This window comes from Schistocerca gregaria, chromosome 3, assembly GCF_023897955.1.
Source record: "Schistocerca gregaria isolate iqSchGreg1 chromosome 3, iqSchGreg1.2, whole genome shotgun sequence".
NCBI classification, from domain to species: Eukaryota; Metazoa; Arthropoda; class Insecta; order Orthoptera; family Acrididae; genus Schistocerca; species Schistocerca gregaria.
This window is the reverse complement of record NC_064922.1, coordinates 878,655,802-878,682,242: the sequence shown is the minus strand read 5'-3', so window position 1 is coordinate 878,682,242 and position 26,441 is coordinate 878,655,802. Positions and strand designations below refer to the sequence as shown.

General features: G+C 42.9%; 1 protein-coding gene and 1 non-coding gene across 4 annotated transcripts in view; both read right to left on the bottom strand.

Annotated features, from left to right (window-relative positions):
- The window catches only part of LOC126354993 (zinc finger protein jing), a 625,696-nt gene that overhangs the window by 583,997 nt on the left and 15,258 nt on the right, over nt 1-26,441 (bottom strand). The gene's annotated exons all lie outside the window — the stretch shown is intronic.
- Nucleotides 3,707-3,814, bottom strand: LOC126357173 (U6 spliceosomal RNA). The gene has a single exon (XR_007566147.1). It is a non-coding gene; the product is annotated as a U6 spliceosomal RNA (small nuclear RNA).

Below are 26,441 nucleotides of genomic sequence, written 5' to 3'. Positions count from 1 at the left end.
AGAGGCTGGTAAAAGCTATAAAAGTTACAGAGAAGTTGACAATAACTGTAAATCCTAGCTAAAATTAAAATAATCAGTATTAGTAAGTGACGAGCAACTCAATAAAATGGTGAAGTAAAATTGTTCTCACATTCAGTCTGAAATTGCAATCTGGAAAAAATTTGAAATCACAGGGAAATCTTTCGTTGAAACAAAGTTGCCACCCTGTTACCGTTTCTTCAGCGACTTGGGCTTTTGTACTCTCAGATTCGTTAACTTTGAAACATCGACTTTGCTCAAATCCAGAGTTGAGCAGATAAATGGCGTTGATAGGTGGTAGAACAGATCTGAACACATTAAAATTATGTTTATTCGATTTCGCCCGTTTCTGCTAAGGTGCTTCCCTTGTAAGTGCTCTGTGATGTTAGGTCGACGGCGGTCGAGTGTCAAGGCTCGCTGCTTATCTTTATTTTTATTGAAGGAGTCCCACATGCGGCATCACGAAGCTACGCTGCAGTGTGCCAGAACTTCCCACGCCATAAAAGTCCAGGAGGTCACTGGGAAGGCGAGATGTAGGTATCTGTAGCCACGAGCTGTCTGGACTGAAGACCTACTGTTAAGGCAGAGGTGTGTGCGGACAAGAGAAACGCTATCTGTAGGCGCACCGTTTGTCTGCGGTATACATCCGCAGGTATTAAAGTGTAACGAATTGCTCTGACTCGTTCGGTATGCCGCACAATAGGCTTGTGCCTGGCTGAATTTTTTATGTGCTCAAGTCCGTAATCGGCTTTGAAGCTTTGCTGCAAATTTATGGCTGTACATACTTCAATGTCAGTCACATAAAATTTGAACTCTTTTCGTTGTGCCTCTAACAAAGAGTGGTTAAAAATGTGTGGCTTATTTAGTCGTATGCTAAAGATCTCCTGCTCAGAAGACATTTCATAATTTTCTTTGACTTTTATGGATGGACCCCGCAATTTACATTGCAAAGAATATGAATTTAAGGGTGATCATGACATCATTTTAAAACAGCATATCCTTTCATACTCTCGATATGTTCCACAAACTTCTACGTTCTGTTATAATTCCTGAACCGGATTTTGTGAATTTTTTGCGGAACACTTCCGTTATACTGAGTCACATTCACACATGTGCTTATAGTTCAATATTAGACACATACTTCGTTCATCATGTATACGCTGACTTACAATAATGTTGAATCACGTAAACGTGCTACACTTTTCACTGTAACAGGCACTGAAGTAATGCGCTTTTAAATATACTTCGCGCGAACAGTGATAGATTCATCGAACATAATTTGTGTCGTATGTGATACAGATAATAAAGCAAATGAAATGATCGTATGGGGAGTTCAGCCGCCGTATTGCAAGTCCTTTATAGTTGACGCCACTTCGGTGACTTGCGAGTCAATGATTCAATGGTGATGTAAACGATGATGGGCACACAACACGCAGTCCCCTGCTGGGGATCGAGCCCGGGCCCCCCTGCGTGGTAGGCGGTAACGCTACCGCTACGCTACGGAGGCGGACAATAAAGCAAAGATTCTAAAGTGTGGCTTCTCTTAGTAGGCTTATACACTGCCCAAACGCATTAAAAGTGGACACCTGTCAGAAGCGTGAGTAACCAACTTTAGCAACAAGGACCGCTGCGACACATGTAGGAAGTGAGTCAAGTGAGGTTCTGGAATCCACTGGGACGTATAGTCAGTGGCCAGCAGCGATAGGTTTCTCGGTTGAGGACCCGTGGCGGGAACAACCCGATCGAAGTAGTCTCGCAGATTCTCGATGGGCTAAAATCCGAGGTGTTTGCTGGCGAGGGGGTACAATAAGTTCATCCTGGTGCTCTTCCAACTACGCACGTACACTGTGAGCTGTGTGTCACACGCATTCTCATGCATTGTCCTACTGGTAAATTACATCGTGCGGAGGAATCCAAACTGGATGTATGGGTAGACATGGTCGCCAGTGAGAGATGCATACTTGTGTTGATCCATTGCGCCTTCGAGAATGAGGAGATCACTCCGAGGATGCCACGAAAACATTCCCCGGTCTCCTCCGGCCTTCACATTCCGACGGTAGTTGCGGGACTATACGCGCCAACGGCTATTTGTCAGACGGAGCATAAAACGTGACTCCTCTGAAAACAGCACCCAGTTACAGTTGGTGTGCAAATACCAACCTTCATCGCCTATGAACCTCAGTCAGCACGGTCGCATGAGCAGGGCGCCCGCCGCAGAGGCCCATATGCAGCTAGGCTCGCTGAACGGTCGTCGAGGAGACACTGTTGGAACCTTCTTGGTTGCCGGCCGTGGGGAAAAGCGCTTTTAGGCGCATCAGTCCTGAATCGCGCTGCTGCTACGGTCGCAGTTTCGTATCCTGCCTCGGGCATGGATGTGTGTGATGTCCTTAGGTTGGTTGGGTTTAAGTAGTTGTAAGTGTAGGGGACTGATGACCTCAGGTGGTAAGCCCCAAAGTGCTTAGAGCCAATGAAACAATTTTTTTTTAACTCCTTGGTTCATCTGGAAGGTCAGTTGCTCTACCTGCCCGTGCACATCTCCGCCGCCGTCCATCAACTCTCATCGATGGCCGTGGTTCCCCACAGTTGTCTCGCCGCTGGTTTTGGGTAGCGCCATTTTGCCACGCACGACATGCTTTACTCATGGCGTCACGCGAACAGTTTACAAACTTAGCCGTTTCGGAAATGATTCCGCCTTTGGCCTGAAAGCCAATGACAGTGCCGATTTGAACGTCGGATAAATCGTTCCGCTTCCGCATTACGACAACGACTGCACTGTTTCCCACGGGATCGAAGATTTCTTTTGAATAGGTTGCTTCTATTGGTCATCTGAATCCAGTACATTACCCGAAGGCATTGCCTGTCGTACCTAAGTTGATAAGTAGTACAGCTTATAAGGATATTGGTTTTCTTCGCGCGTGTCTTAACGACGTATAAATAAGAAACTTCCTGGCAGATGAAAACTGTGTGCCGGACCGAAACTCGAACTCGGGACCTTTGCCTTTCGCGGACAAGTGCTCTACCAACTGAGCTACCCAAGCACGACTCACGCCCCGTCCTTACGCCTTTACTTCCGTCAGTAATTCGTCTCCTACCTTCCAAACTTTTCAGAAGCTCTCCTGCGAACCTTGCAGGGCTAGCACTCCTGAAAGAAGGAGTGAAAATCTCATTCTGGAAATATCCCCTAGGCTGTGGCTGAGCCATGTCTCCGCAATATCCTCTCTTTCAGGAGTGCTAGTCCTGCAAGTTTCGCAGGAGAGATTCTGTAAAGTTTGGTAGGTAGGAGACGAGATACTGGCGGAAGTAAAGCTGTGAGGACGGGGCGTGAGTCGTGTGTGGGTCTCTCAGTTGGCAGAGCACTTGCCCGCGGAAGGCAAAGGTTCCCAGCTCGAGACTCGGTTCGGCACACAGTTTTGAAAATGGTTCAAATGGCTATGAGCACTATGCGACTTAACATCTCTGGTCGTCAGTCGCCTAGAACTTAAAACTAATTAAACCTAACAAACCTAAGGACATCAAACACATCCATGCCCGAGGCAGGATTTGAACCTGCGACCGTAGCAGTCGCGCGGTTCCGGACTGAGCGCCTAGAACCGCGAGACCACTGCGGCCGGCAAATCGAGCAGGGTCACAGGCAGCTTGCAACATCAACAGCTTCATTACGGTGTCCTAATCTTCGTATGAGGGTGTTCAATATGTGGAACGCTTCACGACTTTGCGTGTCATCCTTGGGCAAGGGCCTTGCTAACCTTCTCTGTAACGTTCCAATTTCAGTAGCTGAAGCGAGTACTGCTGATTCCACGTCCCCCCACCCCTCCCCCTTGCGGCCACCTGCTGTCTCCGAGTCGTTATTGCACCTTGACAGAGGCGGTGGTCACATTAAAGTGACTGGAACGCGTGTACACGTCGTCTGTCACGTAGCCTGGGGCGACTCATTCGATGAGACTTGGCAGCGACTGTGCTTGAGCGAGGCAGGCGCGCGTGTTAAAGCCCGCGGCAGGCACTGCAGCGTCGGTACGCCCACCTCGCGGCCAAACCTGCTCCGTGGCAAAACAAAGAGCAGGAGGCCGTCTGCGGCACAGGTCGTCCACCTGCGCTGCGCATGCGCCGCCGCCGCTCATGCCCTTCTCCCGTTCACAGTCTCCGCGTGAACACGCCGATCAAAACTGCGCTACCGCCCAAGACAAGAAGTGTTGCTGAAACAACAAATTATTGTGACCACTATCTTATGTTATGCTTCCCACGGGACGTTTGTACCTGCATCATCACGTAGATTTGTGTCAGTACGCACGGATATATTGTTTCTACCACTTCTGAGGGTATCCTGTGGCACTGTTCGGCAGCAGAAGATAAAAGACTGTTAAAGTACAAAACTCAATGTTATGCGGATGTTTTGATTTTATGGGTGAATAGAAATATAAATTTACCAAGAGCAGGTATTGCCAAAATTGTCAGAGCATTTACAATGGCCAAACTCGAACAGCGTTCCAAGTACATTAAAAGGAACATTGCAACTTAAATTCGAATCTTACAGCCTTGGGTGAACGTGAGATTCAAGACCGTATGAAATTCATCCACACCGCAGATACAGGTCGTGTGCTACATGTTTTGAAAGAACTCAAAAATGGCTCTGAGCACTATGGGACTTAACACCTGACGTCATCAGTCCCCTAGAACTTAGAACTAATTAAACCTAACTAACCTAAGTACATCACACACATCCATGACCGAGGTAGGATTCGAACCTGCGACCGTAGCGAGAAATATGTACAAAAGCAATAATTTTGAATGTATATTTGTAAAGACATTTTTAAATATGTACTTTTTATAACGTATTTTGAAAGATGATATAATTTTTACGGATGTATTTTGAAAGATAAGCAGGTATATATGGATATAAAATGTTTATTCACAGGTCAATAAAAGACGCGATTAAATTGTAAATTTCGTTACCTGCACTTGTAAATTATCTGTGGATACTCTGAACCACGGCCTTTACAAATACTGTTGTACACTCAGTTTAATCTTTGACGCTGTCAGTATCATCATTCCCTACCGTACGTTAAACATACTTTAAAGGTGAGTTAAGCACTATAGTACAGCCAGTTTAATATTTAGTGCTGTCGGCGAACTTTAAACGTAAGTCACCATGCTGGAAGTAGAATATGTACTTTACGTAAGCTCAGTGTAAGTTTTCCGTGTTACTCATTTTGTATCTTTTACAGAGTATATTCCGATGGTGCTCTTGTTCATTTGAAGAGCGAAACCGGTAAACAAAAATTTTAAGTGTGATATGTGGCTGTTTTCTAAAAACTTACTAATATAAATGTTAATATCTTTCAGCGAAACAAGCAAGGAATAGGTGGAGAGACACTTTAACTGATGGCGAGTTGAATCGCGGATCTTTAGATTTGTATGATCTGACACATACCCGTTTAATTGGCGGGTCACACAACACTAATGAATTCCCTCAATTCTCCATCGTTGCCGGGATTCCTGCCACGAGAGATAACCGATGACTTGCAGCTCATGCAATGCATCAAGTGGTTAAATTCCACTTAAAGACCTGGAAGCCTGTAAATATTAATATAATTCATATCGCCGTGAGTTTATGCATTCACGTATGAGACATACGTTAATTATATTACCAGATTCTTCACGTCACGAAGACTATACATTGCAGTAGACAGAAAATCTGACATTAACTAAGACAGAGGAAGACACGACGCTAGAGCTGTTTCTCCTCTTCATCGTTGTCGATGATTTGCTGTCCATGCGTTACGGCAAAAAATTCGACCTCTCTTCGTAAAGTTAATTGCTCGTGCTCGCTGTTTCTACCTGAGCATTTCCATAAACTCCAGTGATTTATTAATTAGAACATATACTACCTTTTATTACGTTTTGTATCCATCACGTGGTAATAAATATTTCATTTGCTGGCATGCGATAAATATTCTCAATTCGCTCTTTTAGCAATAAATATCGGCCATTATTTTGTGCACATGAGGAAGACAGTTTTTAGTATAAAAGACTGTTGAAGCACGCTGTAAACAAAAATGTGTGCACTTGAAAATAGCTTAAAGTCGAAGTATGTCAACAGTGATTAAGTAAACGAAAGTGTTTAGTTATTTGCACGTGATACTGATCATAATTCTGGTCACGTGTTATAATGTGGAACGTTGCACTTTAAACACACACACACACACACACACACACACACAGAGAGAGAGAGAGAGAGAGAGAGAGAGAGAGAGAGAGGGGGGGGGAGTGGGGGAGAGATTGCATCCGAAGATAACCATCTAGTTGATTCGTGGCGTATCACTGGGTTCGTGGTCAAAGATATTTATTGTATACCTCAGTTCCTTTTCTGCAACTCTGAATGTAAGTCACATCTACTTTTATTCTTATATTTATTAATATTAAAACATTTACAGTCTTGGCGGAAGAAAATGTTCAGTTTATTTCCGGATTTCGTACAGATTTCCAGTGTTAACGGCAACAAATGGCACAAGACTGTCAGTGGTTCACTAAAACTATACAAGTCCGGCCAGTCGCTTTACAACAGTTGTTGCCTGTACAAAATTTAACGCAGAACTACCGAACGAATGTATAAAATAAATCCGTATATATATATATATATATATATATATGTGTGTGTGTGTGTGTATGTTTCACAATTTCTCCAAAAATACTGGACCTATTTCAACTAAACTTAAAACACATACCCACAACAACTGCTATGGCGTTAAAAACTATCTACGTATCACTGTTCAGGAGGTATGACATCATAAGCAATGGGATGGCAGAAAAAAATTCCGCATCATGCATGACTTTTAAATTTATCACTTTTTTGTTGCTAATTTCCTTCGCAATATATTTCGCAGTCAGTATCCACATAAGCCGCTGAATGTTCCTACATACATATCTCATTTACGACACATTGTTCAAGAGATGACATCATAAAACTGAGATGCGTGAAAAGATGCCACCAGTAATTCTTTACTACTAACACACTCCTACAGTCGAAAGCTCTCAACTGCGAAGTGCAACCCGGCTTCAAGCGAAAACAATATCCGTCTATAGAGCTATGAAGAGACGTCGCCGCAGAGACGTTTATAATATCGCGTTGTAGATACGCGACGTATCTACACCCAGCTTCCAGAAACAGTATGTCACTAGTAGAAAACTGCAAAATGAATACCAGGACAACGCCCGATTTGTCAGCCGCTGTCCTGAATAGGAGCCTTGCAGTGACATAGAAACCGGCGTGGCGCGGGCAGAACCTCTCACACAGGCCAAATTATAGCTTCCGCCTATCAGCAGGAATCAGACACCCGCCTCCCCGCTCTTCTCGTTTCGTTACGTGCGCTTATCGCAGGCAACACCAACTGGTTGCAACTTCACACCCAGATGAAGCGTGACACCTGCTAATAAGCGGCGATACACATCAGACAGGCACTGCTGATTACAATTTATATTCTACATTTACGTTTCTACATCCGACTACTCATTAGCGCTGTTACCTGGCATTCGTTGTCGCTGTGCGAAACAATGCGGAAACAGTGCCTTCATTTCTAGCGAAAGAAAAAGAGCGCCACAGTTTTCATTAGCGTGGAAAAAAGAAAAGAATGAAAAAAAGCCCGCCAGGGGCAGTAATCAGCGCCTGTAGTTGATATTCGCCTTCATCGGAGGAACAGCTCTATCATTCTTTCTTCCTATCCCTTTGTTAATATAAGATTTTCTATCTACTGCAATTTATTGTCTTCGTGAAGTGACGAATCTGGTAATACAATCAGCATAATCGTCACAATTATCGCAACTTTGGTTGTATGCCTGATGAGGCTTTTGTGAGATTATAGCTGTTACTGTTGCCCTAAGTGAAATGCTTTTCTCAATGGCTGCGTGCAGCGACAACGTATATGGAAATACCGTCATACCAACAAGCGTTTAGTGTGTCTCAGAGAGTAAACTGTTAGCAGGCAGTGCAAGCGGACCGCTGCCGAGAGTAAGGTCGCAGGGAGGGGTGTGGCATTAGGGATTCCCATTCCCTCGACGGCCGGTTATTGCATAGAACAAATCGTGGTGTAGGAAATTGGTTATCTCTTTTAAAGGAATCGTGTTAGGATAATGCTAAGGAAACTGATGGCCGGATTCGGATTTGAAATCCGTTTCTTCTGCATGTGGAGGGCGGAGGGGGAGGGGGGGGGGGGGGCGGCAGGGATACGGCTGGGGGATTCAGCAGTTAACCACTGCGCCACCACTGTAGGAACATTCGTCGGATTGTGAGAGCACTGCACTGCGTCATTTTTATGCTACCGTCCGAAAATTCCCACCGAAGCAATAAGCACATTTTTGCTCTGTATAATACTAAAAATGCAGCCGAACTTAAATTTAACCACTTTACAGTGGAACTGATTGTGATCTACGACAGTCTTACGAAATTCACATTTCCTGACAGTAGTTTAGCTCTCAAATGGCTCGGAGTACTATGGGACTCAACTGCTGTGGTTATCAGTCCCTTAGAACTTAGAACTAATTAAACCTAACTAACCTAAGGACAACACACACATCCATGCCCGCGGCAGGATTCGAACCTGCGACCGTAGCAGTCGCACGGTTCCGGACTGCGCGCCTAGAACCGCGAGACCACCGCGGCCGGCCAGTAGTTTAGCCGTCGCCCTCCTGCAGTACGCGAATGTGCCCCCATAATTTATTACATTAGTTTGCGTAGATCATTCTTTTAAAATTATACGTTTCTGCTGGGTGTCCCAGTGACCAAATATCACCTGCATTGGTTTGGCGGTGTATGTAATCCATTTCCGACAAAACTATACAATTTTTCTTTACAAAACTGGTTAGGAAGGAGTATTTAGAATAAATTAAACTCATTACACTGTTATGACGCTATACTATTTGTACAGCTATTACTATAAACATTTACGTTTTGACAAATGTTACGCTAACGAATTTATACTGTCCTGAGATGTTCACCAGCCTATACTGCTAGTACTTGGGAAACAAAGCACTGCTTCAACAATAAGCACTGGAAAATATACACGCCAGCTCTACAACTTCATTTAGGGCTCACTAAGATAGTGCGCAGTTAACATGTGTAAACTGCGTCTTTTTTGTTTTTGGGCCTCCTTTTTCGTAGTCGCTTTTATACGTACAAATAATAGAGGAAATACAGCGTCTTTTGCGACAGTAATAAAAGTCTTATTTGGACCATACGGGTTTATTTTAAAGCACCTGCCTCGTCACTGTAACAACGAGCTTTTTCTTACAGTTCTAGTAGTTGTAATTTCAAACACGAGAAGTGTTTATGAGCTTGGCGAACGGAATTGTAAGAACAATCACATTGTTACAGCGACCACTGAGATGCCTTAAAATGAAGTGAAACGCGTATGGTCTCAGTACAGGTTGCGCGTCATATCAACACCGACTCAAAGGAAGGCCTCGGCGCTTGTTGGTGACGTCACGTCAGCTAGGCACGGCGAACGCCACGTCAGTTGCAGGCAGAAACCCCTGCGCGTGCTTATCTCTATAAATATCTTATTTTTGGACAAAATGTTTGGTATTGTTTTAGATTCGGCAGTTTTATTTAGATGAAAGATTTTCTTACTATCGTAAAGCTACAAATGAAGATCATAGTTCTGTATTACTCAATCCTGTCGAAACAAAAGTAGTTCAATATGAGAAGATGCTTTGCCCCATTGCAAGCTTCGGAAATTTTACATTCAAGTAACTATATTTACTTGATCCATTTTGTTATCGAAACTTACCCCAACACCCTTACATTTAACTCGTTTCTTTTATTTATTTATTTTCGTTTGACATCGTCACTGGAAATGTGAACTAATTTACATGTGTAAATGTCCAACTGTTGCCAGTCATGAGATTACAGTCGTTTTCAACGAAAGGAATTCTAAACAGGAAACAAAATAGTTTCATACATCGAAAATACTACTGAGCTTAAACTTGTTTAAACATGCACATTAGAAACGATAAATATTCCCCTCTTGCAACTGAAAGGAGAAACTTATAAGATATAAAAAAAATTTATTTGATGAAACAAGTATCTCTCTTTTGCCTCTTCTTCTGTCCCCCACCCCCTCCCCCAACGTGTACAATCGCAAGATATTTCATTAACATTCAGTGCTACTCACCCCATAGTCAACCAAGACACCTAAAGAAGAGGACCAATATGTTCACAGTTTCTTGTAAAAGCAACCCAGTACAAACGTAACTTCCTCAGATCTACAAATAAGGTAAAGAAGCATGAATTCTGCTGCTGCTGGCCCATGAAGTTGTTTTTGCATGTCAATCCTTACAACAGGTGGAAATTTAAGTTCAGGAGTTCAAATGGTTCAAATCAGCACTAAGGGATTAACTGCTGAGGTAATAAGTCCCCTAGAACCTAGAACTACTTAAACCTAACTAACCTAAGGACACCACACACATCCATGCCCGAGGCAGGATTCGAACCTGCAACCGGCGGCCGCGCGGTTCCAGACTGTAGCGCCTAGAACCGCTCGGCCACCCTGGCCGGCTAAGTTCAGGAATACACTATTTGTTAAGAAGTGTAATGAATTGCACAATTAATTGATTGCAGAAATCTCTCAGAACAATGTGTGTTGGTCAACTACCGCCAATAGTTTGACATTTTCCTGTGTCAGAGAGGGAGACACAGTCATTATGAGTATGCCTGCAGCAGACGTGGCGTTCGCCGTGCCTAGCTGACGTGACGTCACCAACAAGCGCCGAGGCCTTCCTTTGAGTCGGTGTTGATCGTATACTGGCAGCCTTAGTGCCATCGCGTTTGTTTCCGCTCTTGTTTCCTTGCGTTGTATACAATGTGTATATAAAGTCTGCAAAAACTTTCAATTATTTATTGCACAAGAACTAAACATTGTACAGATATAATATATATTGCGTTTTGAAGAGAGACCCCGAAAGTTTTTTTTCCCCCGAACATTCGATATGCGAACCATGAGTGACCGGCAGACGTCAATATGATAATCGAATTCTTGCCATACCCGTCCCAGTTTGAATGGCATCGTCGACTGTGGCAGACGCTTCCCGCATTCTCTTCCGGAGCTCTGCAACATTACGTGGTAGACGCGGTACGCACACCAAATATTGAATATGTCCCCACAGGAAAAAGTCACACAGCGTGAGATCTGGTGATCGGGGAGGCTATTTCATGAAACAGCTGCCGGACTCAAACACAGAGAAATCTCGCTCGGCACCAGCACTCGCCATGTTCGCGACTAACTCTGTCTATCGGCAAATTACTAAACTACTCTGTGGCGGTATACATGAAAAAGAAGGAAGACTTTCATGGTCTCTTCGAAATGACATATATATGTTGTTGTTGTTGTTGTTGTGGTCTTCAGTCCTGAGACTGGTTTGATGCAGCTCTCCATGCTACTCTATCCTGTGCAAGCTTCATCATCTCCCAGTACCTACTTCAGCCTACATCCCTCTGAATCTGCTTAGTGTATTCATTTCTTGGTCTCCCTCTACGATTTTTACCCTCCACGCTGCCCTCCAGTACTAAATTAGTGATGACATGTCCTACCAACCGATCCCTTCTAGTCAAGTTGTGCCACAATCTCCTCTTCTCCCCAATTCTATTCAATACCTCCTCATTAGTTATGTGATCTACCCGTCTAATCTTCAGCATTCTTCTGTAGCACCACATTTCGAAAGCTTCTATTCTATTCTTGTCCAAACTATTTATCGTCCATGTTTCACTTCCATACATGGCTACACTCCATACAAATACTTCCAGAAACGACTTCTTGACACTTAAATCTATACACGATGTTAACAAATTTCTCTTCTTCAGAAACGCTTTCCTTGCCATTGTCAGTCTACATTTTATATCGTCTCTACTTCGACCATCATCAGTTATTTTGCTCCCCAAATAGCAAAACTCCTTTACTACTCTAAGTGTCTCATTTCCTAATCTAATTCCCTCAGCAACCCCCGACTTAATTCGACTACATTCCATTATCCTCGTTTTGCTTTTGTTGATGTTCATCCTATACCCTCCTTTCAAAACACTGTCCATTCCGTTCAACTGCTCTTCCAAGTCCTTTGCTGTCTCTGACAGAGTTACAATATCATCGGCGAACCTATACAATGTTATATTCTTGTGTAATAAATAACTGAAAGTGTTTCCGGACTTTATGTACACCCTGTATATCAGAACAGTGAAATGCAAGAGAAAAGGCTGGCGGGAAAACATGTCAACCGAACAGACACAATTAGTAAACACTTCGTTACTCACTGCCTTCCACCTCAGCTTCAGCAGCGCGACAGGCAGAGGAAACGTGTTAGCAACGAGGGCGCCTGCGCCTTTTCTCCGTCCACTTGTCGTTGGGCGATAAATTACACTTTACCGGGGCCCGACGTGCGGCGGAGCCAATAAAAAGAGCGAGCGGGCCAATCTGGCGCCTCGGCACACACGGCTATCAGCACAAATATTTGACCAGCAGTTTGCCCCGCGCCGCGCCCTGCTTATTACCAGGCTTCCGGCAGCCACGTACTGTATACACGTCCACCCTGGCGTGCCCCGCCTTGTCCTCCACCCAACCCCGTCCCACTGCCCACCCCCCTTTAAAGGATACTCAGTTCTGACAGTTATTACGCTACCTGGTAGTTGCAAGTTATCCAGTATCCATATAAATAAAAAATGTCACGATTCACTGGATTAGACTCACTTTGTCAAGAAGATAATCTAATCTGGCTGGGGCAGTTTATGCCTATTTCACCACTATTATGCCTATATTTTTATCACTATTATACCTATTTTATCACTATTAAAAGAAGCAATTCACTTTATTGCTACCATGACCGCTCGCACGGGAAAGAACCCAGGCAGCGCGGGACTGATACCCTCCACAGTTAATACAGCAAGCCGTGACGAGGGACATTTCATAAATAACGCTCACTATTTTTTTTACTTACACGTTTATTTTTTTCAGTATTTCTTTAGCGTACTTCTGTATAGTATCCCTGCTCCTCTATGACTGAATCCCAACGTCTCAGAAGCTCTATTATTCGATCCAGGACGCCACTTCTATTCGTCTGTCGAATGGTTCTGGTACCGGTGGCAGAGAGTTCTTCCAGAGAAAGATAAAGGCGTCCACGCATAGGTTTTTTCAACTTCGGGAAAAAGTCGAAATCCGGCGGACTCATGTCCGGGTTGTAGGGAGGATAGGGCAACACTTCCCATCCGTATTAGCGCAGTATTTGGGCTACAAGACTGCCGACACATGAGCGAGCATCGTTGTGGAGAATGAGTAGCCCAGTCTCTAGCAACTGCGGTCGGGTTCGTGCACTTTTCTGCGCAGGTTTTGCATGAAGTTACGATAATACACTATTGTGACACTTGTTCCACATGGAACTCTACCTGCCATGATGGTTCCTTGCAAAAAATCATCATTTGCTTGAGCTTTGATTGAACGCGTCGAAATTTTTTTGGATGTGATTTCAGCTCAGGTCTCTAATCCACGTTTCTCTAATCCACGTTTCATCAAAGGCGACAAATCGGCGCAAGAATCCTTGGCCTTCATGGTCGAATTGTTGTTTGGCCAAGATCGCAAAATCCACGCGTTTCTGGTTCTCTTCAGCAGTCAAACAGTGTGGGACCCATCTCCCAGAATTTTTTTTCTTCTTCAAATCAATTGTCAGAATACGTAATACTGAAGCTGGGGGAATTCCCGTGGCTTCAGAGAGTTCCCCATTAGTCGCACTGCGACCTCCCTGCCATGTGTTTCACACTTTTCTTATCTGTTGTCGTTTTTGGCCTTCCGTGTCTTGGATTATCGTCTCTGGTCATACATCCACCACGGAAAGAACTAACCCAACATGAAACTGTACTACAGTCGAATGTAAGCTCACCATAAACTTCACTTAACACACTGCGGATTTCTGTCGGCTTTTCGCCGCGTAAAGTTTCGACCTTGATGTACGACCTCTGGTCTTCAACAGTCACAGTACCCGAGAATCCTGCAGGGTCCATTTCTATCTCTCCCCAATTTTATGTTGGAGTACACAGCGAAAAAACAAAAAGACATGCCTCCTCCTTAAGGTCCCAGCTACATTTGACGTAATTTTCACTGCTGTTGCATCAAATAATGCAGTAAAACCAACCTGTGCATTATTTCTGAAATGTCCCTCGTACCTTCAAAGCTACAACATATCTACAAATTTCACACATGAGTTACTTTCACAGTGCCATGGGCTCCAAGTTTAAGATATTGCTGTAACATAATATAGTCGAAAATACTGATCTTTTTTAGTCTCCTATCTGAATATTAATTTTCATCATTTCCTAAATACTGAAGTACATAGATGTTCGTGAGGAGGTACATGGGGTTAAGAGATCTGCAAATGGCATACTGTTCATCAAGAGATGTAGAAAGTAAGCTATTTTGATTATCGGTAAAGTCATGAACCACACTGTAGCTTTGCATTCCTAGCGGGGGATTCCTGGAGCGGAGGCATTACAATCTCTTACATTCACCGCAGCCACCAAGTTGCAGTGTGCGTGTAACCTGCGAAAATTGCGATCGTCGCCTCTTAAATTTCAACATCTCAACATTATCCAGAGTTACCCAACAACGGACACGTTTTTATTTATTTTTTTTTTTCTCGGTGTGGCGATATTCGTTGTTACCATGACAGTAACGACGCAACACGTCTTGCGAGTGTTCGACAGACGTCCTATTTGTCGAAATTTAAAAGTTAGTCGATAGGGAGTATTAGTCTCATATTACGTGAAAATACACATTTTGTCACGAGATCAACTTTCACAATGGCGCATCCAAACGATCTTGAGAACCATTTAGCTACGGGGAACACTTCAGTAGCATTTTGTACGAATTAATTTGTGGAAATTTAATACTGATATTGAATGTCGGTGACTGTGCTATTTCTTCTGTTTTACTAGTAATATTATGTAGCTGGATAAATAGTCCACCTTTCTCCATAGTCTTCTTCTTCTTCTTTCGTTTCACCCTCTTTGCGGTACGCAAGATCAATCATTTCTTTGCACGTTGTTCTTTTCTTAGGGCCCAGTATTTCTTCATTCTTCCTGATCTTTTCCTCTCTTCTTCCGAGATGCAGGGTTTGGACTTTTGTGTAGATTTGTCTTGCAACCTTATGTTTTCATCTTTAGTAATTAATTCTTCCATTGTTTCAGCAAACAGGGCCATATCATTTTCGAAAGCAATGCAATTTAGTTTAGGGTTCTTATTTTTGCAACCCAGTCTTATACCACTCCATAGTACTTTAATTATTTGATAAAAATTTCCGGTCAATAATTTGAACAATTCTATATCTAGTAAGATACACTGGAAATAAAATATAGCATTTTTGGCTACAATTAGGTATTATGTAATCACAAAAGGACGAAACAATCATAGAAATATCATGTACCATTTTTATGTAGTGTTAATAAAGTCACGGTCGAAAAGATTCATTTGACACATAAATATTAGAATATTTAGATAAGCAAAAAAGAGTAATTGTTAAAAAAAATCTCAACATTATGTTCCTTGACGACCACATAGCTCTACTGACATCAGGTTTGTTCAGCACATTAGATATGAAGTCTAAGATAAGGCTTTATTCCCACAGTGGAAGTAGCCACGAATCTACGATTGTGTTTGAGGACTGCCACATTCAACGTTGAAAATTCCTCTGCATCCCTTTATGGTCAAACGTTAGGAATCGCGACATCCAGCATATTTAGTGTAAACATTTTTTGCTTTCTTTCTTCGTTCCGAAGAATGTAGAGCGCTCGTTGAGTTGAGATGCCTACAATATCAGCTATGTGGCGTATATTTATCCAGCACTCTTCCATTACCATACCATGAATTTATTCAACTGTAACGTTTAAGCGCCAGCCGGTGCGAGATTCACCTTGAGTGACGTCATAACCACCTTTGAACTCATTAATCCACAAGTGAATACTCTCAACGAGCAGTGCAGGGTCCACGCGAGCTTAGCCCCGTTAGGTTTCGATCTGCGTAGCTGTCGAATCTTTCAAGCGTCCGTCTTTAATAACAGCACGAAACTCGTTTCTCATCTTCTACGTTGCACTATCTATTTCAAACGGGAGTCTTGTAACACAACTAGCGCCAGCAGTTGTAACACATTTGATGCGTTCAAAAAATAATTACAAGATTCGTGAGTATCTACGTTGGTACGATGAAATATTTCCCTCTCCTTCTATGAAACTTGTCATTTCGTGTTTAGAATCACCTGGCGACTTGTATAGAAATGCCAGAATCAAAAAGTACACTTTGTTTTCCTGTATGTCGTTGAACCACAGTTAGGAAGAATACAAGTGCCACCCGAGTGGTACAAATCACATCATTCTCTTATAGCTCGTCTCTTTCTTCTGCGATACAGTAACCCCATGACACGTTCTTTGGGTAGCAAATGGGACTTTGACGGTAATCCTGTGTGCGCCGTATAGGAACTTCTACAATTTCAGTTTATGTCTTCATTTATTCAATAGGCATAACCACGAAGTGCGTAGCAGAGAGTATCTTTAAAAAGTGGTATTTACCTGCCTACATATGTACGAGTTCTGCGGGCAGAAGAATATTCGTGATTTGTGCTAGTTTTATAAGCAGGTGCTTACAATATATTCAGCGGCATTCTACCAGTTAAGATTTTTCAACATTTCTGTTATACAGACGAGCGATGTGACCATTCCGCCCTTATCCGCACAGGCTCCATGTTTCCTGTTGGTAAACACACTGCTGTTCCCCAGTATCCTATCAACTAACCGCAACCTGACTCTTGCTAGACCTAGAACGGAGCCTGTGCGGTCACTCCACTTCTTATTGTTACTCCTAAATATTTGAACCATATGACTAACTAATCCTATAGTCAAAGAATACCACGTGTTTAAGTATCTAGAAAGCAGCAATGTGCATTTCTTCACCGTGAGAGTCAGCTGCCAGTCTTTACGGTAGGCAAAATTTTGTCGAGTTCCAACTGAATCTTACCGCATTATTCACCGAATGGAAAGGAGGAAAAAAAGTTTAGTATTTAACGTCCCGTCCACAACGAGGTCATTAGAGACGCAGCACTGGCTCCAGTTAACGAATGGAGAAAGAAAACGGCCGTCCCCTTGCAAGGGAGCCATCCCGGCATTTGCCTTAAACATTTTAGTTACATCACGAAAAACCTAAAGCGGACGGCCGTACACGGATTTTAAACGTCGTCGTCTGAATGCGAGTTCAGTGTGTTAACCACTGCCCTACCTTAGCAAGTAGAATTTCCTTCCGGTAACTGCAACACCAACGAAAAGTATGATATGCAAAGCAACACTACCCGCTAATTCAAAACGAACAGCATCGGCCCTACACTCTCCTGGGACAGACCAGAATATTACCCCGTTGTCTGTAGAAGACTCTCCATCCGGGATAGCGTGCTGCGTCCTACCTCTCCGGAAATTTTCGATCCAGTCGCAAGCTTGGTTAGAAATCGAACACAAAAGAATTTTCTTTACAAGGCGTCGATGTAACACTGAATCTAAAACTTTTGGAAAGCATAGAAACACCGAACCAGCCACAAATACCGCGTGTGAATGAAGAGCGCGACACGTTTCACATAGCCCATTATTTCGAGACTCATGCTGATTCCTATGGCAAAGCTTGTTTCAGAACTACCATAACTTTCGAACTGAGAATGTGTTTAGGTTTCTACCCCAGAGAGATATTGCGTGAAGAATTGTGTCAGAATTCCACCAAAGCAACAGCTATCGATGTGAGACGGGAATTCTATCTACCTGTACACATCTACACCTTACGATGTGAACTCTCTGGAACACGTGTGCTCGAGGACTGGTCTAGGCAGGAGCGAACGCTGCGGCTAGAAACCTGTTTATAGCCCTCTGTGACTTGTAATTCTACACTGGCACCTATGCTATGAGACGGCGAGCCCTTCTGCTGCTTTCAGTGAAGTTGCGCAGGCGATGTTACAGCGCGCACCTGCAAAGTTTGTGGACTATCCACAGCATTTTGATGTTCTTATACGAGCAGACGGCTACGTTACATTCTAACGGCAGGATCAAAGATCTCGTCGCCCCCCCCCCCCCCCTCCCCCCACACACACACACTATCGTGGGACAGTCAAAGCCCACAGCCGCACAGCTCTCATTACGGATACAACGGTAAACTGCCAGATGTTCCTGTATCGACACAGCAGCTGGCTCCTTTGTCGCATTCATAATGCTACAGAGTCCCTACCCACAGCGGTCCGAAACCAGAGACATTTTCGTGGAACTAGTGAAATTACAGTACAATCAGTGACTTAATAAAGAAAGAGCAAGAATATCGGGAAGTTGAAATCGACGGTCACCTCTAAAATGCTTCAGTTTAATTACGGTAGAGAAACGGGAGTGAGAGTATTTTTAGCGCAGGATATTGTCAGGCTTCGAATGAGCTCCAACACAATATGAGACTGAAAATAAGCACAAGAAATCTTCATTTCGATTCAGATGTGTTGAGGGACGCATGTGGTATTTCTTAAATCCTTCCTCACACGGTTGAACGTTTGGGTTTCATCAGGAAACTTTATTAAGATAACTGAAGGCTAAAGACTTCTTGGAAGATGGCGGAATAGAAAACTAAGGACGACTGGTTCGAGAGACAATCACTTTCATGTCCAAAGAACCTGGGGATTCTGCGTTGGCATATTACAAACAGCAACATTTCTGCAGCTATCCTGGAGCCAGATACCAGTTGTAGATTGTATATCTGACGGCTCAGAGTACGACGAGTATTACAGCTAGAAACTGTGGATTTGTCTTGAGCTACCGTTAACAGACGGCGGACGAATACCCGGACTCCTGTTCATCCAGCATTTCTCAATGAGAGCGCTTACCGACGTACAATCGAACTTTACACAGACTTTACAACCTTTACTACCGAACATTTTCGTGCTTAAAACTCATCACAACATGATGAAAGAAAAAGAGGTTATCGTCTGCTACATTTTTACTGTTCGTGCACTAAAACTTCAGCATCAGACGTAACGTTCTGATTTATTATTTCTTCAATATCGACTCTATTGGCAACAAAGTTTGCCGGCAGTGTCCACGTATACCAAAATTGTGTCTTAGCACGACACGTAGTTCCAGAGATATGAAGTCACAAACACTGCGTGAAAAAGTAGCTTTTGCTCAAAACGAAGCGTACATTAGCTACACTATACTCATCCAATGTTTCATAATGAGAGCATTTAACGACTTCCAACAAACTTTAAGCATAATTTCAAGCCTGTCCTAAACTTTTTCTTCCCTTACGCGCTTAACTTCAAATGCCCTCCCCCACAAACCGCAAGATGGCTTGCAGATCACAGACGTAGATGCAATACATTAACGCATTTGTAAAGTAATCATACGTTTGGGAATTTACTGATACTTTATAAATGGGGCGTTCGTTCTTCTTTCAAGTCATGATCTTTGCAATTATGCCTACACTTCAAATGTACGATTTTTGGGCCATTTTTATCAATTGCACAGGTGTGCAAAAATACTGACAAATAAGTCAGATTAAGTAGGCGACGTGGAATCTAGAAAAATTCGCTAGATAGCCACAGATCGCCAAAGTACCGTTGTGGAGATACATCCATCAAGCTGCAGTCAACCAGTGACGAGAGCGCAAAAGTGTGCGTTTTTAACCACATGTTCCAGTTCGTATACTAAAAACCGCAGTTCCTAGTTTGATTAGTTCAGTATTATTGTTTAAGCTAAGCAGTCAAAGGTAAGTAAATTTTAAAACCCTATCCACTGTTGATTGCTTCAAACGCTATTTTTCTGTATTTCTACTGGGTAAAGCTAGACTATTAAATCCACTACACCAGAAGTACTGTAAAACCATTAATTCGTCAATATATGTCTAACAAGCTACACTACGGAGCAGCACTGTAGCAAAGTCGTCGACATTTGGTACTATAAAGTTCAATTGTTTTACTGATGAAATCTAAACGTCATGTGTTTTAATCTTTGATAATGTACGGAGAGCATGAACTGAACTTTTAATCTAAGCGGCAGATCACTGACTGCAGGCTATGGTAATGGAAAAATCACAACAACATTGCTACAAATTCATCATCGTCGAATAAATGGTTGAGGCGCATTCTCCAAAATTCCTGCTGTGTTGCGAATGATTGTGATCAAGAGCATTTTTGTCGCAAAGAACGTGAATGATGTTTTGAGGTAATTCGCGATTACTGAATTCGAAAATAAAATCCGTTTTTGCTTATGAGGCTCAGATTTTGTGATACGGCATCCTCTGTCTACAAAATAACTTGAAAATGCTCACACTGCTTAATTTGGTATGTCTTATTTAATTTGCTTTTATTTATTTATTTTGGATGTGACTGTTGGTAAACAATCGAAATATATACAAGGGCCGCGTGTTTAGATTAAGTAGTGCATAAGCTTACGGACCGATGACCTCAGCTGATTGGTCCCGTAAGACCTTACCACATTTTCCTTTCTATATACAAGGAATTCCATACATGATCCTCAGTTCCGATATTCACGGCTGGGATAAGAAGGAGGCCGACGGGTCTTGCTCGCGTTGCCTCGCATAGCTTTCTGTTTGTTGTATTAGTTTCATTATGAGAAGAGCTCCGACCTTGTGAAGCGACTTGCTGTAGGATCATGAAGGTTTGTGCTTTGCGTGAATGCAGAACAAGAAATGCCTCTTACCAGTACAAATAACACAAATTCTTTTGTTGTATCTGTGGAAAATTAACTTTGAAATTGCAAAAACGAAAACTTAATCTTCTTATAAAAGAGATGCTACGAACTTTATTTCGAGTGCAAGGTTGGCGGCTGAGACTAAAAATGGCCCCCCCCCGCATATGCTGTTTGACATCTGTTGCACTCTTGACATGCTGGTTAAAAGGATCGCGCCACACGTCCGTTGGTGCCCCCATGACTTGTAGGAAACCAACGAATCACACAACAGACTGTTCTTTACATGTGTCACAAATGGCTGGAATCGCCTCTGACACAAAGGAAATTGAGCAATATCCCAATTTACTGCAATGCTCTCCGACTATTGCTGGCCCGTACGAAAAGACGTTCCTGAGACAAGGTATCACAGGGAAACTGGGAAGAAAAAATTATTACGTATGTTTATTCACTTTTCTTTTGTTCTTATCTCGCTTGTTTCTTTGACTAATTTGTGTACTGACAGAGTCTTTTATTCTCCTTTTGCCAGACATGTGATGCTAAATACATAGGCTCATATACGCGTAAAAAAAACACACACCGATATCACATGGAAACTGAAGCCGATAGAGAAATTCTGAATTTATTTATTTTCTGATAGTTGATTACTCCTGCCAGTTGTTCGATCTGACGAAATCCGGTTTTTCCCTGCGCCACGTACAGAAACACATACATTCGGTCCAGAATGAGATTTTCACTCTGCAGCGAAGCGTGCGCTGATATTAAACTTCCTGGCAGATTAAAACTGGGTGCCGGACCGAGACTCGAACTCGGGACCTTGAAGCTGTTAAGACAGGTCGTGAGTCGTGCTTGGGTAGCTCAGACGGTACAGCACTTGCCCGCGAAAGGCAAAGGTCCCGAGTTCGAGTCTCGGTCCGGCACACACTTTTAATTTGCGAGGAAGTTTCACATACATGGGTGTAAACGATAACCGTTTACGCCGTACCACACTGATGGAGGGAACGTCGAGAAGAACAGTTTGATACAGGACACTTGCGGTATGTCAGTCGGGGAAATAAAAATCATTAATTTCAACTTTCCCGTAAGGGTCATCTCGGCTATCCGTGCACACTTCCAGGATCGACCTAAATTTCCATATACTAGTGTCTACGACTCCATTGCACACAGCTTACCTGGAATCTCACGGGTTATAAACTTGCGTGTAATAAATGTGTGTAATAATAAGCATTACAGCCTAGACGGGCAAAGCGACGTTAATACTAACGTTGAACATATTTGTCTCATAACCCTGTTACGGGTATCTAGGTAAGATACGAATAATGGCGGCGTAGACGTTATGCCACATAGAGATTAGGATTGGTCCTGAAAGAACGCACGAATAGCCGAGATGGTTGTTTAGCTTTTTGGCACTATTCAGGGAGCAACCCCACGGTATTACGGCGCAAGGCGTCGTATCTTTTGTTGTTCACGAATTACTTTGGGTCGTCGTTAACGCACCATCCAGAGCATTGGGGTGTGAGAAGAGATTGAAGATATAGCACAGGATGGGCTGACGATACGGTGATCAACCGTTGATGAAAGAGAGGACGATCTGTACAGCCACCGTCTGGCTGCTGTAGAAGTAAAAAGCAAATGAAAAAATAAAGAAAATTGTATCCTTTACGATTGGAACCGTGTTTCATTTTTGTTGTTAGTGGGCGGAGCCTGAACTGCTGACAGACATCCGTCCTAGTTAGCTTTTATGGTGAAGGAAGCGGTGGCATTAGATATTATTTCCGTTTGTAATTTACATATTTACATATGTTTTGGGGGTAGTATGGTTGTTAGGAGCCAACACCCGAAGTGGAAAAGGTAGGTACAAAAGAAAGGGGGGGGGCGTGTTTGATAAAAAGATAAGAAAGATAGTTAAGGCGACGGCTTGCGATAAGCGGGAAATCTGGGTTGAGTCCCGGTGCGGCACAAATTTTCATCTTTCATTAATAGGTTGTGATTTCTATATATAATACCACTGACGTAAAAATATTCGCAACTGCAACAAATTTACGTAATACTACAACAGCTGCAGAGCGTCACAGACGTCTGTTGCTGCAGAAATGTTTACATCCCTCACGGAACAGACGCCGTAATAATAAGACCTTTATATACGACCAAGACTATATGATCATTCCATTTCATACACAGTCTATTTGTTACGCTCTGGTATTTGTACGAGTCGATTGATCCCAGTTACAACTTAGTGATACGGTAGCCAAAGGACACTGCTGTAGTGTATCTTTCAGCATTTTGTGAAGTGCACAAATTTACATTTCTGAATATTTAAGCCAAGTTGCAAATCTCTGCGCAGTTTTGAAATCCTATCAAGATCTGACTGAATATTTTTGTAGCTTTTGTCTGCTATGTCATTAGCATACGACACGATCAGTTAGGTCCTAATACACTTCGCTGGGGCATGCCTCAAGTGACTTCTACTTCTGTCGATGGATCTCCATTCAAGATAACTTGCTATATCCTCATCACCTACAAATCCTCAGTCCAGTCACAAAATTCGTTTGATACCCCATACGTGGAACTCGTGAGACAATGGTGACCCTACTACCTATCTTAGAAGCTATATTAAGAAAAGGCAAACCCACGTTTCTAGCATTTGTAGACTTCAGCGCAAGCTTTTGATAATGTTGACTGGAATACTCTCTTTCAAATTCTGAAGGTGGCAGGGATAAAATACAGGAAGCGAAAGGCTATTTACAATTTGTACAGAAACCAGGTGGCAGTTATAAGAGTAGAGGGGCTTGAAAGGGAAGCAGCGGTTGGGAAGGGGGTGAGACAGGGTTGTAGCCTCTCCTCGATATTATTCAATCTGTATATTGAGCGAAAACAAAAGAAAAATTCGGAGAAGGTATTAAAATCCATGGAGAAGATATAAAAACTTTAAGGTTCGCCGATGACATTGTAATTCTGTCAGAGACAGCAAAGGACCTGGAAGAGCAGTTAAACGGAATGGGCAGTGTCTTGAAAGCAGGATATAAGATGAACATCAACAAAAGCAAAACGAGGATAATGGAATGTAGTCGAATTAAGTCGGGTGATGCTGAGAGAATTAGATTAGGAAATGAGACATTGCTATTTGGGGAGTAAAATAACTGATGATGGTCGAAGTAGAGAGAATATAAAATGTAGACTGGATATGGCAAGGAAAGCGTTTCTGAAGAAGAGAAATTTGTTAACACAGAGTATAGATTTAAGTGTCAGGAAGCTGTTTCTGAAAGCATTTGTATGGAGTGTAGCCATGTATGGAAGTGAAACATGGACGATAAATAGTTTGGACAAGAAGAAAATAGAAGCTTTCGAAATGTGGTGCTACAGAAGAATGATGAAGATTAGATGGGTAGATCACATAACTAATGAGCCGCACAGTAGGCGCTACACTCCGGAACAGCGCGACCGCTGCGGTCGCTGGTTCGAATCCTGCCTCGGGAATGTATATGTGTGAAGTCCTTAGGTTAGTTAGGTTTAAGTAGTTGTAAGTTCTAGGGGACTGGTGACCTCAGATGTTAAGTCCCATAGTGCTCAGAGCCACTTGAAATAGAAAGTTTTGGAAATGTGGTGCTACAGAAGAATGCTGAAGATTAGATGGGTAGATCACAAAACTAATGAGAAGGTATTTAATAGAATTGAGGAGAAGAGGAGTTTGTGGCGCCGGCCGCGGTGGTCTCGCGGTTCTAGGCGCGCAGTCCGGAACTGTGCGACTGCCACGGTCGCAGGTTCGAATCCTGCCTCGGGCATGGATGTGTGTGCCGTCCTTAGGTTAGTTAGGTTTAAGTAGTTCTAAGTTCTAGGGGACTGATGACCACAGCAGTTGAGTCCCATAGTGCTCAGAGCCATTTGAACCATTTTTGAGTTTGTGGCACAACTTGACAAGAAGAAGGGATCGCTTGGTAGGTCATGTTCTGAGGCATCGAGGGATCACCAATTTAGTATTGGAGGGCAGCGTGGAGGGTGAAAATCGTAGAGGAAGACCAAGAGATGAATACACCAAGCAGATTCAGAAGGATGTAGGTTGCAGTAGGTACTGGGAGATGAAGAAGCTTGCACAGGATAGAATAGCATGGAGAGCTGCATCAAACCAGTCTCAAGACTGAAGACCACAACAACAAGAACGCCATACGGTCGTACTTCCGTACTGCCAGGTCCGCCGGCGATGCTGTAGTGTTCACAAGGAATTTAACGCAAAACTCTTTTTGCGACTATTTTTGTGAGTCACCAATATCTGCCGAGTATGAGCGACATATGGGAGTCTTGAGCTGGAGCGGCAGTGACAAGCGTGTAAGACGCGGCGGGCACAGCGGTCCCACACAGCTGCCTGAGCCCACCCGGGCCTGGCTCCGCTGCCGGGATCGATAGCGAGTCCTCGGTGACGTGAGGGGGAGGGGGTTATCAGGTTTCATTACCAGCGGCGCAGCCAGCAGCTGGCGCCAGCCCCCCTCACCTGCGGACCGCGTCCGCACCACTCCACAAGAACGATTCACCGCCAGGGAAACATCTTCCCATGGTCAAACTGTTCCCCAACAGCTTACGACCGCCTGGGCTTCCGCTCTATTCACATATTGCCAGGAGGTGTCTTTTTAAGTTTTTTCGGCCGATCGCTGTTTGATAACAGCGAGTAACGCAATAACCAGATCAGTTGTGTTGCACATCTTTCTCAGGCGATGTCAACAGCATGTCCAAATTAAAAAAAAAAAAAAAAAATGCGTAACACTGTGCTGTCTATAATGATGTGATTTCATTTTTCTACTGGTTGTGGATCTGATCCATCATCAACGGCAGGAAACTTATTTCATACATGCTTTGAAATAAGTTATCACAGCAAACCATAATTGCCAAGATAATATAAAATCGAAAATTGTAACAAAATAAAAATATGATGGCACATTGACACAAGGACCAATTGTTGCCATTGTGTCAATGTGCCATCATATTTTTATTTTGTTACAATTTTCGATTTTATATTATCTTGGCAATCATCGTTTGTTGTGATAACTTCTTTCAAAGCAGACACATTTGACACATCTGTAATAATTTTCCTGACGTTGGTGATGGTTCAGAACCGAAACCGGCAGCAAAGAAAAGTACATTATTACAGACAGCACAGGGTTATACATTTTTGGCAATTGTTTTGTTCTGCTACCAGTATCTATTTTTAAATTTAATATATTACTATGCGTTCCGAACATATTTTGCTCATCATCAGACGTTTTTATTTCATGCTTATGAAACCCGAAATTACTCAAATACTCAAACATAAAGTATCTGATAATTTAAAAAGTACGTCTTTTTCAGAAACTACGTTCATTTGATCATTTTAGTAAATGGGTGCCGGGGTGAGGTAAGAAAATGAATGCACTGCTGTTGCTGTTTTGTGCTGTTGGGCCTGTGTTTTGATGACTGTAACCTGGCCTGTGTGGGACCCATAATGATTTATGGCATCAGCTAGTTGGCTATAAAATATTCAAACTGCTTTAACAAGTCACATATCTTATTATTTATTAGTGTACAAACTATATCATAAAATACGTAACAACTGAAAAAAGTAGAGTACATAATTTAAAAAAATAGGTTGCTTCGTCTGTGATCAGGCCTTCCGGATATTCTTCATGCTATAATGATTTTATGGGGGTTTCATTTGGTTGTT